Here is a 15,434-nt window from a genome sequence, read left to right as displayed (position 1 = left end):
GCTAGCACCTTGCCTCTAACACAATGGGCCCTTACCTTATCGGTAGCCTCCTGTCGGTGAATTGTCAAAGGCCTTCTGGAAGTCCATGTGAATGACATCCATTGGCTTTCCATGTTCGAAGCTGCTCATTACGTCCTCAAGGTTTTCTAGCAGGTTTTCCAGGCATGACCTCCCCTTGATGAAACCATGCTACCTTTGTCCTAATTTACCATCCACGTCCAAGTGTTCAGAAATCTCATCCTTCACAATGGATTCCAGGATCTTACTACAGCCAAGGTTAGATTAGTCAATCTGTAAGTTTCCGTATTTTGCTTTACTCCCTTTTTCAACAAAGGTTAGCCATTTTTCAGTCATCTGGGAATCTCCGTGTTTTGCGTGCCCCGTGAAAGATCACTACCAATGTCTTCACTGTGTTATCAGCTATCTGGCTTAGACCTCTGGATTGGAGTCCATCTGGTTTGGAGATTTACTTACCTTCAGGCCATTCAGTTTTTCCCAAAAGTTTCTCCTTGGTGATGGCTACCATACCTAGCTCTGTAAACGTACTCTTTTCATTTTTTTGAGATATTACTCGTGTCTTCCACCGTAAAGACAGACACGAAGTAATTATTCAGCACCTCAGCCATTTCTTTGTTCCACACTACTATCTCTCTTGTGACATTTCTTGCGATAAACTGCTCATTTTTGCCTCTCATTTGCCTTTTGTGTATCGAAGGAAGCTCGTATAGCCTTTCTTTACATGATTGGCTTACTTACTCTCATATTTCATCTTCTCACTCCTTATTTCTTTTTTCGTTGCTCTCTGTTGGTCTTTGCAAATGTAAAGATATTGCGGTGAAACCCTCTGTTAATTATACCAACCGCCCAGGAAAGCTCACCTCACCTCGTAATCTATTAGAATATGAGTGACAGAGAACTCCCAAATTTCACTATTTAAAGAAAATAATGTTAATTTATTTTTATCTCTAAAAGTGAACATTACACAACTGTTCACAAATCTAATTCCCCACACAACTGATTATTATCGGCCTGTAACTCAATAACTATATGCTGTTTCAATAAGATTTTTTTTGGAGATTACATCAACTTAATTTCAAAACCACACAGCCACTGCCGTCCTCTGTGACATCATCTGCTGGCTGTTGAATTCCCTGGGTCGTCATATTGCTGTTTACTGTGAATATGTTTCCTATGAAAAAATATCTTTGATAGTGAGTATTTCCTAATATCTTTCAGGGCAAGATGATTGATCCACAGGCTTCTTCCGTCTCGGTGGCATCTGCTCCCTCTCCAATTTTCAAAATGTCCACATTTTTATATCGTCTTACTGGTTCGATGTAGGCAAAAGAATAAATTCAAGCTCAATTTGTTTTCAGTGACAGTGAGAGTGAAGTGTTGCATGCAACAGTGAGAGTGGTGGAGCAAGTGCCTTGTTGTGGGGTAGGTGCTATAACAGATATGGCAAAAGTGAGGACTGTAGATGCTGGAAACAAGATGTCCATCAGAGTTGAGCTGGAAAAGCACAGCAGGTCAGGCAGCATCCGAAGATCAGGAAAATCGGCCTTTCGGGGAAAAAAAAGCCCTTCATCAGGAATATAACAGATATACTGTGAGTGTGAGGGAGTAGACAGAATACGGAAACACTTGTCCTGGTAGAGCGGGGCAGGTTATTTATGCTTGTCCTGTATTGATGGGCATTTCTTCGGACCATTTCAGCATCGGGGTGAGCATCCCCAATGTCTTGTCCAAGTCTATCACTAATAACACCACAGACCACATCCCTCAGCTTCTTCAAAATCAGTTTTCATCGATCTTATAAACAATAAGGAGGAAGACATGTTTGTGCCTTACGGATTTAAACCAAAACTGTTGTGCAAATTCTGAGCATCCTATGCTCTGAAAAAATGATATGCAAATATTGTCTGTGTTGCAGTGATACTGGATGATCTAAAATTGCATCTAAACCGCGTTAACTATATGATTGCTAATGTTGTGAAAAATAAATTTCATAACTGTGTATGAGGAAGGTTGAAGAATATGTTGTGAATCAAACTAGAGAGCACGTAATTTCAGGTGTGGTGTTGTGCGTTCAGAAGGACTAATTAATAACCTTGCTCTTAAGCAGCTTTTGAGGAATCATGACATTAATATGTTGCATTTTACAAGGCGTCTGCATGCAATCTACAATTTTTGAACATTGCACTCAAATATCAAGGAAGCCTGGGGATGAGAGGGACAAGTGAATTGGAAAAATAAAATATGACATTCAGTGTGAGCCAAATAATGGTTGTTATTGATAGAAATACTGCAATGTCTGAAATATCAGTACATATCATTAAGTTACAAACATCAAAGAAAGGGGAGGTGACTCAATGATGGTTAATGTAAGAAATTAAAGATTGCATTAAATCAAAGGAAGCCGCTTCAGCAGAATCCCAGATATTGTGCAAACCTGAACATTCCGAGATATTTACTTTTCCGATAATAAGGATGAAGGAAGTGTAAAGGAAATTAAACAGAACATGAAAACAAAGAAACGGGAAACACAAAGACTCCTTAAATCTACGATCCATATACCAAAAAAAACAAAAGCAAGGTCAAATGTGGCAAGTTGTAAGGCAAAGGAGAATTTATTGTGGGTAAAAGGAAATGGCAGAAAAACTAGCGAGCTACTTTGCATCTGTCTTCATGGAGAAAGCCCCAGGAAATATCCGAGATATAGCAAGTGATCACATGGGAGCTGTGGAACGAAAGACATAAAGTCAATTCGTATCAGCAACAACGCAGTATTTGAAAGTGTATCTAGATTGGCCATTGCTAAGTCTGGTGGGCCAGATATATTTCATATCAAAATGTCAGAAATAGAACAACATATTAATTGAATTGTCTGTGACTGTGTTTTATTTTCCTGTAGATCCTGCAAAGGCCATAAGCCATTGTAGATAACTGTAAGTTAGTAAACATGATCCAACTCTATACGCACGCAAGAAGAGATAATGCAGAGGACTGCAAACCAATTAATCTGACATATATAGGGAAACAGTTGGAATCTACTATATAAGATGTGATATTAGGTATTTAGAAATTAACAGTACAATCGCAGAAAATTATTATATATTTCTGACAGAGAAATCATACACGACGATCATCGACAATGGACAACCAGTGGAAGGGGTGCATTTGGATTTTCAGAAGTCTTTCTGCAAAAAATCACACAGTGACTTCGTAATGCAATTAACGCAAATAGTATTTGAAGAATACATGAAATTGCAAAGTTAAATTTAGTATGTCCTTCGTTTAAGGGAATAAACGAAGAATATAGAGGTAAAGTCATCATTAAGCAGTTGTATTGAGTGTTGGTGAGAGTATACTTGGACAATTGTGTACACTGTGGGTGACCAATCTCAGAAAGAGTATACTGATCACAGAGGACGTGCAGTGGACATTCTCTAGATTAATCCCTCAGATGCTAACATTTTCTGATGGGGGGACCTGTCTTGTGATCTCCCCAGTTTCACAGAACGAAAGGTGATCACAATGAAATTTAGAAAATCTCCGAAACATTTGACAAGGTGGAAACAAGCAGAATGTGTCTCTGGCTGCCTACTCTATACTTAAGGAAAATAATGGCAGGATAAGGAACAGGCCATTTAAGACTGCAATAAGGAGGACATTCTTCACTGAGAGGGGACTGACGCATGCAGGGCCTTGGAAACCTTCTGGCAGGGAAAGATTAGGGAGAATCCCCAGATATTCTACATGTATGTCATCTGAAACAGAATAACCAGGGAAAAGGGAGGACCTATTAGTGACTTGCCAAGTTGCATCAAAATTCAACTTCGTGGTAGGAGGTTGTTTGTGTGACCGGAGACCAATATCCCCTGGTGTACCACAGAGATCAGTGCTGTGTCCCTTATTATTTGTGGTATTCATAAGTGAAGTGAATGTGAAGTGGGTCGGATGATAAGCAAGTCTGTGTTGGAAACAAAGATTGACAGGGTGGTTGGCAATAAGGAGGAAGGCCTTATATTACAGGAAGGTACAGGTGGATTGTTCAGATGAAAATGATCAATGGCAGATGGAATGTAACGCTGATAAACATGAGGAGATTCACTTTGGAAGATGGAAGCAAATAGGGGAGAATTCAATGAATGGCTGCACACTAGGAAGTTTAGAGGATGCTTCTCCACACATCCTTGAACGTGACTGTATATAATCTTTGATGAGTTAAACAGGACCGTAGATATAGCCTCTGTTCGTTGACCCAAAGATTATAAGAGGTATGTAGCACTTTGGTAAGGCCAAATTAAATACTGTGTGCAGTTTTGGCAGCCATATTACAGGAAGGATGTGATTGTATTGGATGAGGTGCAGAGGAGATTCATTGAGATGTTCCCTGGGATGAAACACATGAGCATGTGGAGAGGGGCTGGATAAGCTCGAGTATTTTCCCTTTGAGCAGAGAAAGTTGAGTGGATAAGATTGCAAGGGGCATGGACAGGGTGAATAGACAACAGCTGTTTTTTTTAGTCAAAGTGTCAGCTTCCTTACAGTCTGAAACCAGGGAATGGAGAATGAAGAAGAGAGAAACATAAATTAACTACTTCACTTCTGTCTTCACCAAAAAAGGCATAAACAAAGCCTTCCCAGCAATAGGAGAAAACCTGAGACTGCGGAGAAAAGAAATCAATAAATAAACGTATTTGGGAACATTATTGGACCTGAAATTATGGGCAGAGAAAAAGAAATCCACGCACATTGATGAAATAGGAAACATATTTGAGAAACTGACTGGTAGATTAATTACAGAAAAGCAATAGAGGAACTTAACTTGGATTTTCAGCAAGAGTTTTAATAGAGTCCCTTTTGGCTAAGATCAAGTGTCTGTTCATATCAGGACGGGTGTCGAGTTGCGACTCATCAGAGCTCGTCGAGATCATCGCTGGGTCGTGATTGGACATTGGAGGAGCGTTTGGTTGTGCTGTCCTGCTCTTGGTATATCTTCGTGCTGGCTTCGGCCTAACGCCAATTCAGGGATCAGCCAAGCTCGGAGCTATGGCCTCAGCAGCAGCCCGCAGCCTAGGCCAGGACATTTGCAACACAATCAGGGTGACTGTGAAGAAGGTGGGGGAAATCATACACCTGTCAATCGGATGGTATTTGTGAAGAGGATTTTGTTCGAGTGTTGTGGGTTAGAAGCAGCTGATGTGTGTTGCGTGTCGGATTTTCCTGGGGCACGCTATTTCGATGTGACCTTCAGGATCGTGAAGCAGTACGGGCAGCTCCTGAAGGTCTTCAACGAAAAGGAAGGGGAGCCTTTGTTCTCTATCGTGTCCGCTGTTGTGTGCGCGTCCTGCACAGAGCAGTCGGGGTCTTACGATTCATATGTACAGCCCCCACGTTCCAGCAGCTGATGTCCTCACCTTCCTGAGAAGATACGTCCAGGTTGAGGCAGAAAGCACTGATGTGGTGGACACTTTCAGGATCTGGACCAGCAAGCGGTAGGTCAGGATAACCCTGAGAGTCGATGCCAAGGGAGCATCCTCTCCCCACCCTCCAGCTTTGCAATCGGAAGGGGCAGAGGGTATCTGACATACGGAGTGCAGCCAAAAGTGTGCCAAATCTGCGGGAGGTCAGGCCACGTTGCGGCTGACTGTAGGCGTCACTATCTGTCGGAACTGCAACCAGGAGGGTCACCCGAGCAAGAAATGCAAAGGGGCCAAAAACTGTAATCTGTGTGGAGAGGCGGACCACTTGTACAAGGCCTGCACAAGACGAGAGTCCGCCACCTATGCATAGATGGCCAGAGGTAGACAGAAACTGTTAAGCAAGGCAGCACAAACCAGCAAGGGAACGGTGTCTGCTGGCACCCAAAAGGAAGGACAGGCTGGAGTGGAGAAGACAGCGGCCAGAAGGTAGGCACAGCAGCCGATCCAAGCACCTACAGGACAGAAGGAGGTAATGGAGGAGGATGGAACCAAGGAGGGAGAGGATTGGATTCCTATATAAAAAAAACAGGCGGAGGAAAACGCGCCAGGCCACCAAAACCTCCAAGCAAAGGGGGAAACGGCAGCTGCACGGTCAGGATACAGGAGCTCTTCGAATGGTGAAGGTGGGCGGCACGGTGGCACAGTGGTTAGCACTGCTGCCTCCTTGCGCCAGAGACCCGGCTTCAATTCCCGCCTCAGGTTACTCTCTGTGTGGAGTTTGCACATTCTCCCATGTCTGCGTGGATTTCCTCCTTGTGCTCCTGTTTCCTCCCAGAATCAAAATGTGCAGGTTAGGTGAAGTCGCCATGCTAAATTGCCCGTAGTTTTAGTGTTAGCGCTGCGGGAAGAAAGGAGGGCAGAACCTCCCAAACAGGAAACGACGAACCCTCTGAGGTGAGTTGTTAAGGCCACCCACCACCAGATGAAAACAGGAGGTACCCAACACCCACAGCGACAGGTAACTGGAAGCAGCGACCCTCCTCTGATATGAAGTGAGGATTAAGGAAACAATTGACTTCTCATGTCAAAGCCAGATTTGAGGAAGATCTCCCTGCAATAAACAGTTTTTGCTTGAATTCAAGTCCACTCCCTGTCTGTGTCTTGTGTGCCTGCAGTGTCACTGTCCCTAGCTGAGGAATCTCGCTCCTACAATAAGCAAGGGCATACAGATCAGAGGGTAAACTGAAAACAGATTGAGGCATGCAGGCTACACCACAAATGGCATGCAATAGGCAAGGTCAACGTGATTAAGATCAGCACTATTTGAAGTCAGAGATTTCATTCATCAGTTTTATAATGGTTGGAAAGATGCTTTTGTTGAGCCGCTAGTTTGTGTGTTTAAGCTTCTGTACTGTCTGCATGATGGAAGAGATTGTAGGTGATCCAATGTGCGATGGTTTTTGGTTGCCAGTCTTTCCGCAGCAGCGAGCCGTGTACATGGAGTCAACGGATGCGAGATTGGCTTCCTCCATGGCATGGGCTGTGCACACAACCTTCTGTCATTTCTCTTACTGTCCTGGGCTGGGCTGTTGCCACACCAGCCTTTTATGCACCCGGATGGTTTGGTCTCAGGGGTGTATTTGTAGAAATTGGTGACGATCCTTGTGGGCATGCCAAATGTCCTGACTTGCCGGAGAATGAAGAGGCTTTGTCGTGCCATCTCGAATGTCACATCTAACATGACAGGATGTCGGTTATCATCACTCCGAGGAACTTAATGCTGTCCACCATTTCAACTTCAATTCCATTGGTCTAGATGGGGGCATGTTCTCCACCTTTCTTTCTGAAGTCATTGATCAGTTGGTTAGTTCTGCCGATGTTGAAAGAGAGGTTGGTCTCAGTGCAGCACATCACAAAGTCCTCTATTTCCGTTCTGTAATTTGACTTGCCATTACTACATACCTGTCCTACTATGATGGTGTCATCAGTGAACATGTAGATGGCGTTCGTTCAAAACTTGGCAATGCAGTCGTGGTTTTACAGGGACTATAGTAGGGGGCTGAGGACACATCCTTTGGGATTTCAGTGTTGAATGTTATCATGGAAGAGACACATTACAGCTTTTCACTGATTGTGCACTGCGGGTAAGAAAGCTTAGGATCCAATTTCAGAGGGCAGAGCCGAGACGAAAATCATGGAATTTTGTGACCAGTCTGAAGGTAATAATCGTGTTGAAGGTGAACCTATAGTCAATGAGCAGGAATCTGACGTGGGTGTCCTTGTTGTCCAGATGTTCCAGTTATATGGCACCCTCTATGGACCCATTCCACTGGTAGGAAAATTGTAGGGCATCGAGGCTAGGAGACTGGAACTGATGTAGGCTATGACTAGACTTTCAAAGCACTTAATCCCAGTCTCCTGCGCTATAAAGAGAAATGTCACAGCTTATCCAACCTCTCCCCATGACTCAGACCCTTGAGTCCTGGCAACAACCTTGTAAAGTTCCAGTTTAATGACATCCTTACAATAGCAAGGTGACAAAAAAACAGAACACAATGTTGAACTTGGAACTATTAGCAAATGTAAGTTTTACTCTGCTGCCAATTATTATGCTGCTGTGACATTGTTTTATTATTTGTGTTATTCTGAAATCTTATTATTCATGAAATCTTCTGATGACAATCCCCTTGGTGAATGTCCTCCTGACTGTTTGAATTTGAGTCGATCTATTTTGTTTGGAGCGATATTTTGAGGCCGCTGAATATCCGAGAAGAGGAAGAGATGATGGATGTTTGTGCAGTGTGTGTCCTTTACTGGACCAGATTGTCTCTCCAGGCACCTAAAGCTTTTATTGTGGGTCAGAGTACCTCAGAATTGTTACATCACAGAAGGAAGCTATCCAGCCCATTGTCGGTCGATGAACACAGAATATTACAGCTCAGTACCTGTAACATCCTTCAGCATTGCTCATAGCTCCACCAACCTTTCTGCGAATCGTAAATTTGCTAACTCATCCTTACATTCCCTCATTAACGTCATTTTCAAAAGGACAAACAACAGTCGCCCCCACACAGACTTTCACAGTATCCCACAAGCGACTGAACTCGAGGATGAACATTCACCATCAACTATTACCCTCTGTTTTCTTTTAGCGAGCCAATTTATGATCCAAATCGCTAAATCACACGCAATTTCACGTCTCCGTATTTTCTGGGAGAAAGTAAGGACTACAGATGGTTGAGATCAGAGTCGAATGTGTGGTGCTGGAAAAGCACAGCACGTCAGACAGCATCCGAGGAGTTTGGAGAAAGTGAAGACTGCAGATCCTGGAGACCAGAACACTGATTCCTGATGAAGGGCTTACAAATTAAACATCGACTCTCCTACTTATTGGACGCTGCCTCATCTGTTCTGCTTTTCCAATGCAACACTCTCCATATTTTCTGGCTAACATGGGGGACTTATCAAACGTTTTACTGAATCCTTATACCCCAGTTTACCCTCATCCACCTGTTTTGTCACTTGCTCAACGAACTCAGTAAAATTTGTGAAACATGACATACCCTCCACAAAACCTTGTTGAATATTCCAAATCAAATGATTCCTTTCTGGATGATAATAAATCCTATCTCTTATAATCCTTTCCAACACTTTTCCCATAACCAAAGTAAGTCAAGTATATAATTGTCTCTTCTCCATTTCTTGATCAAAAGGGACAACATTTGCTATCGTCCAGTCTTCTGGCACTAATCCTGTAGAAAATGGCGATGTAAAGAATCGAACCATTAGTTGTGTAACCTCCTCCCTAACTTCTCAGAGAATCCTAGGATTAATCCCATCTGGCCAAGGGGACTTTTCTGTTTTCACACTCTCTAGAATTGCTAACATCTCCACATTACAGACCTCAAACCCATCTAATCTGACAGCATTTACTCCATATAGGCCTCAACAGCATTGTCTTTCCATTGTGAATACTGATTCACAAATTTATTTAGTGCCTGTCCTATCTCCTTGGATTACACACACAACTTTACAATACTGTCCTTGATTGGCCCTAATCTTAATTTGGTCATTCTTTTATTTGTGACATTCTGATACAAACCTTGAGGGTTTTCCTGGATCCTACTTGCCAAAGATTTCTCATGCTCTCTGTTGGCTATTCATATCTCTTTCTTTAAGTCGTTTAGGATAACGTGTAACTGAAAATGTGTTGCTGGAAAAGCGCAGCAGGTCAGGCAGCATCCAAGGAACAGGAAATTCGACGTTTCGGGCATTAGCCTAATTCCTGATGTAGGGCTTATGCCCGAAACGTCGAATTTCCTGTTCCTTGGATGCTGCCTGACCTGCTGCGCTTTTCCAGCAACACATTTTCACCTCTGATACTCCAGCATCTGCAGACCTCACTTTCTCCTCGATAACGTGGAACTCTCAAGCATCCGAACTGAGCCTTCACATTTCATCTTCACATAAACCTCCTTCTTCCTCTTGACAAGAGATTCAACTTCTTCAGTAAACCACAGCAGCCTCACTCGACAAATTTCTTCTTTCCTGACTTGCATTAACTTATCAAAGACACACAGTAGTTGTTGTTTGAAAAAGCTCCACATTTAAATTGTACCCATCCCCTGCAGTTTCCTTCCACATCCTCTGTATCCTAAAACCTTTCCTAATCGCATTATAATTGCCTTACCCCCAGCTATAACACTTGCCCTGCGGTATAGACCTCTCCCTTTCCATCGCTAAGGTAAACATAACTGAATTGTGGTCACTATCAGCCAAGTGTTCACCTACCTCCAAATCTAATACCTGGTCTTGTTCATTACCCAATACCAAATCCAATTTGTCCTTGTACCTTGTTGGCCTATGTATGTTCTGAGTCAGGAAACCATTCTGCACACATTGGACAAAAACGGACCCATGTAAAGTAATTGAGCTGTAGCGTTTCTAGTCAATATTTGGAAAGGTGCACTCCTCCACTGTTATTTGCGCTCCTATCCAGTATCATCTTTGTAATCCTTACTCTACATCTCTGGAACTTTTCAGAGGGTTACAGAGAACTGACAACAGGGTGACCTCTTCGTTTTTGTTTCTAACCTCTTCCCATACTAACTCAGTGGACGAGTCCTTATCAAACATCCTTTCTGCCAACGTAATATTGTCTTTTATTAACAATGCCACCCTCCACCGTACCCCCCCCACCCCAGCCCCCAGCCACTTTTAGTACCTTTCTTGTTGTTAATGAAGCATCTAAACCCCGCACCCTCCAAGGATCAGTCCGTTCCCTGCTGTATCAATTTCTCCAAAATGGCCACAACATTTGTGAAAAGATTCGTAGCTCGGATGCTCGTTGTTGTGGTTCTGTTTGCCGAGCTGGGAATTTGTGTTGCAGTCGTTTAATCCAAAGTCTATGTGGCATCCTCAGATCTTGGGAGCCTCCTGTGAAGCGCTACTGTGATGTTTCCTACGGCATTTGTAGTAGTTTGTCTCTTCCAATTCCGGTTGTCAGTTCCAGCTGTCCATTGCAGTGGCCTGTATTTTGGGTCCAGCTCGATGTGCTTGTTGATAGAATCGGTGGATGAGTGCCATGCCTCAAGGAATTCCCTGGCTGTTGTCTGATTGGCTTGTCCTATAATAGTTGTATTGTCCCAGTCGAACATCAAGCTGTCCAACTGCACAGTTTGGAAACAGGGAGCGATTGGAGGGATGTTAAAAGTGGGTGAGTTGGATATATCAGAGGACAGCATGAGGGGAGATATACAGACAATGGAAGTTTTATTCAGAAATTCTCACGGACAGCAAGGCCTTTATCTCGTGCCATACCCTGTGAACACTGTGCGGATACTGGCTGTCCTCCCAGAGCATTTATCTTCAATAATATCACAGAGCTGAGTTGCTGACAGTTAAACAGATTCCAAAAGGCCAAAGGATTTTTTTTTTTGCGGTGAGAAGTTGGTTTAATTTAAACAGACTGGGTGAACGGCAGCAGGAACTGAGAATCCTGCTCGATATTGAGATACTGCGCTAGAGAATGTCAATGAGGTGGATCACTGACAGAGGGGAAATCAGCATCTCAGCTGTGGGCCAAATAATGATTGAGAAAGATTGCACATCACTTCTGTGGTTTTGTAATACACACTTCAATTTATGTAACTCAATATGAGTGTATCTTAGCTCTTTGTATTTTCCATAGTTTAATATGGACAGAAAATCATTTTTTTCCTGTATTTTATGTTCAATAATCAGGTTTTACTACTCATTCCTCGCTTTAAATGTATCCTTGAATCTGTTCTTCATATGAGTTATAAAGTGTAACATTCCAATACTGATGAATGGGGAATATTGTTGTCTCTCCCTCCATTCTGAACTGCCATGTCCTCCAATTCTATCTGTTTTCTGTCGCCTCCACAATGCCAAAATCACACTGGAATTGAAGTCCAGTAAATGACACTTCATCACAGTTCACTAACATCGATCACATCAATAGCACAGGCCTCGTCTGCCTCTCTCTGAACTTGGAATAACAATCTGAATTGCATTTGTCACGTTCAATTCGCTGTGAATATATCCACACCATTTATCTGTTATAACACCATGTTTCTCAGACACACATTCCCCACAGATCATGAGCTATAAAAATTGTCTCAATGTTTTATTGAAATTATAATACTTGGTCAGTAGTTCCAGGATGTATGTTTCCATTTATAAACAGAGAAGCATGTTTACGTTCTGATAAACGTATGACATTTCTCCTGCGTCCAAGGCAGATTGATAGTTACACTCAATTGATCTACCAGCCTCAAGATTTGTTCCATCAGTCACCCACACAAATCCCATGCAGAATGCGGAAGTTTGAATAATTGTTTTGAATTTTAATAAAACAATATTGAAATGAAAGGCGTTGGCTGGAGCTATTTGCTCAGTGACTGATTTATGTCAGTCTCCGTGAATCGTAAACGTGTCACTGGAGGTTTTGCCTCTTCTATTGATTAAGGACTCGGTTCAATGTGTTATCTCAGTATGGGTGGGAGCATCAATGACTGGACTAACAGCGATCAGCAGCTCGAGAGACGGGGAAGGAGAGATCAGAATCTGAGAACATTAGACTGGAATGTTCTAATAATCGATCAGGATCTGAGAACATTAGACTGGAATATTACAACAGACAGGAGTTTATCCTGGGGTCTTTATTACCTTTCTCAGCCTTGGATATCATTAGTATCACGGATCGAAAGTATCCTTTGGATTATACAAGGTGGTTACGATCCCATCCTCGCTATAGTTGGTGTTCCTGGTAAGTCATTCCATCTGACCAATAAACTGAGTTGAACTGAATTGCTGTTCACATTCACATTTTAGAATTTGGAAGTCATCATTTTCAGATACAGTCAAAAATGTTATTGCTTACAGATTATAACTAGCAAATTACGATTCACAACTTACTCAACAATATGCGAAGAGAAACCAGACTGTTCTTAATCTCCATGATCTTTTTCCTCCATTCAGATTTTCATTTATACATATTCTCCCCAATCACCAATCCTGCCCAAGACCACTATAAGGATATTTCTGTCTCCTTCTCAGTCTCAGTTATGACTCTGGTGATGACGTTATTGATGCTGACGTACAGACGTAAGGAACTTCTAAATTCCACATCATTCGCAGTGTAGTGAGAAGTAATGACTTTTTACGGCACAGGAAACAAGCTGAGACAGCAAAGAAAGGAAACAGAATTATTGCGATCATCCTTGAGAGTGTTGTTGAGATAGTATTTGGGGTATTGTGGGAAGATTTTCTCTCTTTTATACGGAATAATCCTCTTGGCAAAAAGAGTGTAAAGGAGTTTCAGCAGACTAATTGTTGGGATGATTGTACCATCGGGGGTGCATGAGGATTAATCTGTAGCGCTTTGAGGGATAAGAGGTGATTGCTTTGAACCTTAAGGGGATTGACAGTCACTCATTATATTCCAAACAGACAGTGATAGTATATAAATTCCCTGGCTTGTTTATTACTAGGTTCACATGATTGTCGCTAGTTTGAGAGAGAGAGAGGGAGAGAGAGAGAGTCAGTCTTTGACTAACCTCACACCACATTATGAACGTCATGTAATCCACTATCCCGACAGGAGCCTTAATGCCTTCATGCAAAAACAGTTAATAATTCCCATCACCTTCCGACCTCCATGGAGAACATGGGTCTGACTTCAAAGATAGAAGATACCTCTTTGAGACTTGGTAGAAACCATTTGGCTTCCTTCCTCACTGCCGGCGAAACATGTTAAAATATCATGTGTTCCACAGGCAATGGTGCCACGAGGACCGTTGTTGAGCCGTCTATGAGTGCATTCTCTGCTCCATTGGTTTTTCAGGTTGGAGCATCAACGACACTCAAATGTTCCTGTATAAATGTCTTAAGGTGCTGAATGGCCTTCGCCGGCTCCCATGGAACAGTATCAAGGGTCTTATTGGGCTCTACCTGTTCCTGTTTAACAGCTCAATGAAGAGCCCTCCTCTTCCTGGGGAACAGGCAGCACAATTGAATGGACTGTCCCTCTTCTTGTTCAGTCGTTTCGATGGGCTGAGTGGCTTCCACACATCCAGGTAACCATCTTGAGGAGGTGAATGAGCTTTTAACATTGGAAATTTGCAGTGTCTGGCCGTGCTGTTACATGATTGTTACCGACACTTTAACAGCACAAACACTACTGCTGTCCAGGTCTTGCTGCACATGGATTCAGAGACTGGTTCGGGAGCTGAGGAGGGTCAGAATGTTCTGAACCGCTCCTGAACTTATGATGGATGGGGGGGGTGGGGGGGTAGTGATGTCAGGGGTGTGGGCGCGTAGACATTGACGAAGGAGCCGAAGATGTTTGTGTTGAGGAAGTGAACCTGAGGACCTCTTGAAGAGATGTCCTGAGACTGTGAGGATTGTCAGCCACCGCCCACAAACATCTTTCTTTGTGCTCTGAAAGACCCCGACCAGTAGGGAGGGAACACCTGTTTCCCATTAAACTCAAATAAGTAGGTGGTCCCGATGACGCCCTCAGTCAAATCCTCTCTTAGTATCAAGGCCATTCACTCTTTGCTGAGCCCCTGTGTTCACCTCTTGTTCATATCAATAGGTGACGGTGTCTGTGTGGGGAGTCTTTTCCTCTCACAGAGGGAAATCAACGTCTGAAATTATCTGGGCTAGAGAGTTAAGGGAGCTTAATCATGAAAGCATTTAAAGAGGAGGTAGATGTAGGTAGATGTATTTTTGACCTATCAGAGAGCTCGCGGGTGTGATGGATTAGGCATTAAAGAGGAAGTTAATGCTAACAGTAGATCAGCCATGATTGTATAAAATGGCTTGACCGTCCGAATTACCTGATCCTGTTCCTTATGTTCATATTTTCTGTCATTACAAAGTTAATGGTTGTAATGTTCGTCGACGTTCTGTTATTGAATTTTGCAATCAGCGAGAGCAAATCACTTTTGAGTCATCTTTGGGTGAGGTATGCGGCTTTATTCATAATGAATCTTGGTCGAGACCATGACCAACAAATGAAGTACGAATTGCAGAGAGGAGGCACTTTGTGAACAAACCAGAGGCGTCTTTCGAAGCCAGACTGGATTTCCAAATAACATTTTCCAACACTCACCAAACCGTGTGTGACAGTCTGGAGGGATTGAATGTGATCCTGTGTTACTGTGGACTAGGTATTTGGAGCAAATGGCCCCCATCTGCTCCTGTGCAGGAGCTGTGAGGGACTGAATGCAACATAGAAACATGGGACTGTGGAGCAAGAGTGGGTCATCCAACACTGCGTCACCGCTCCACCACGCACTATGATCTGATTATGGTCTCAGCAGCACTTTTCTGTCTGTGTACCATTTTCCTACTCTCATTTATCTTTCAAATGTTTAAAATGTTTAAAATGTTTTGAATAAATGGAAATATCCAGTCATCACAAACTTTAACAGCCCTTTGAGAATCTCTTGATCGTGTTCTGACCAATGTTCAAGG

This window comes from Hemiscyllium ocellatum, chromosome 46, assembly GCF_020745735.1.
Source record: "Hemiscyllium ocellatum isolate sHemOce1 chromosome 46, sHemOce1.pat.X.cur, whole genome shotgun sequence".
NCBI lineage: Eukaryota > Metazoa > Chordata > Chondrichthyes > Orectolobiformes > Hemiscylliidae > Hemiscyllium > Hemiscyllium ocellatum.
This window is presented reverse-complemented; position numbering follows the sequence as displayed.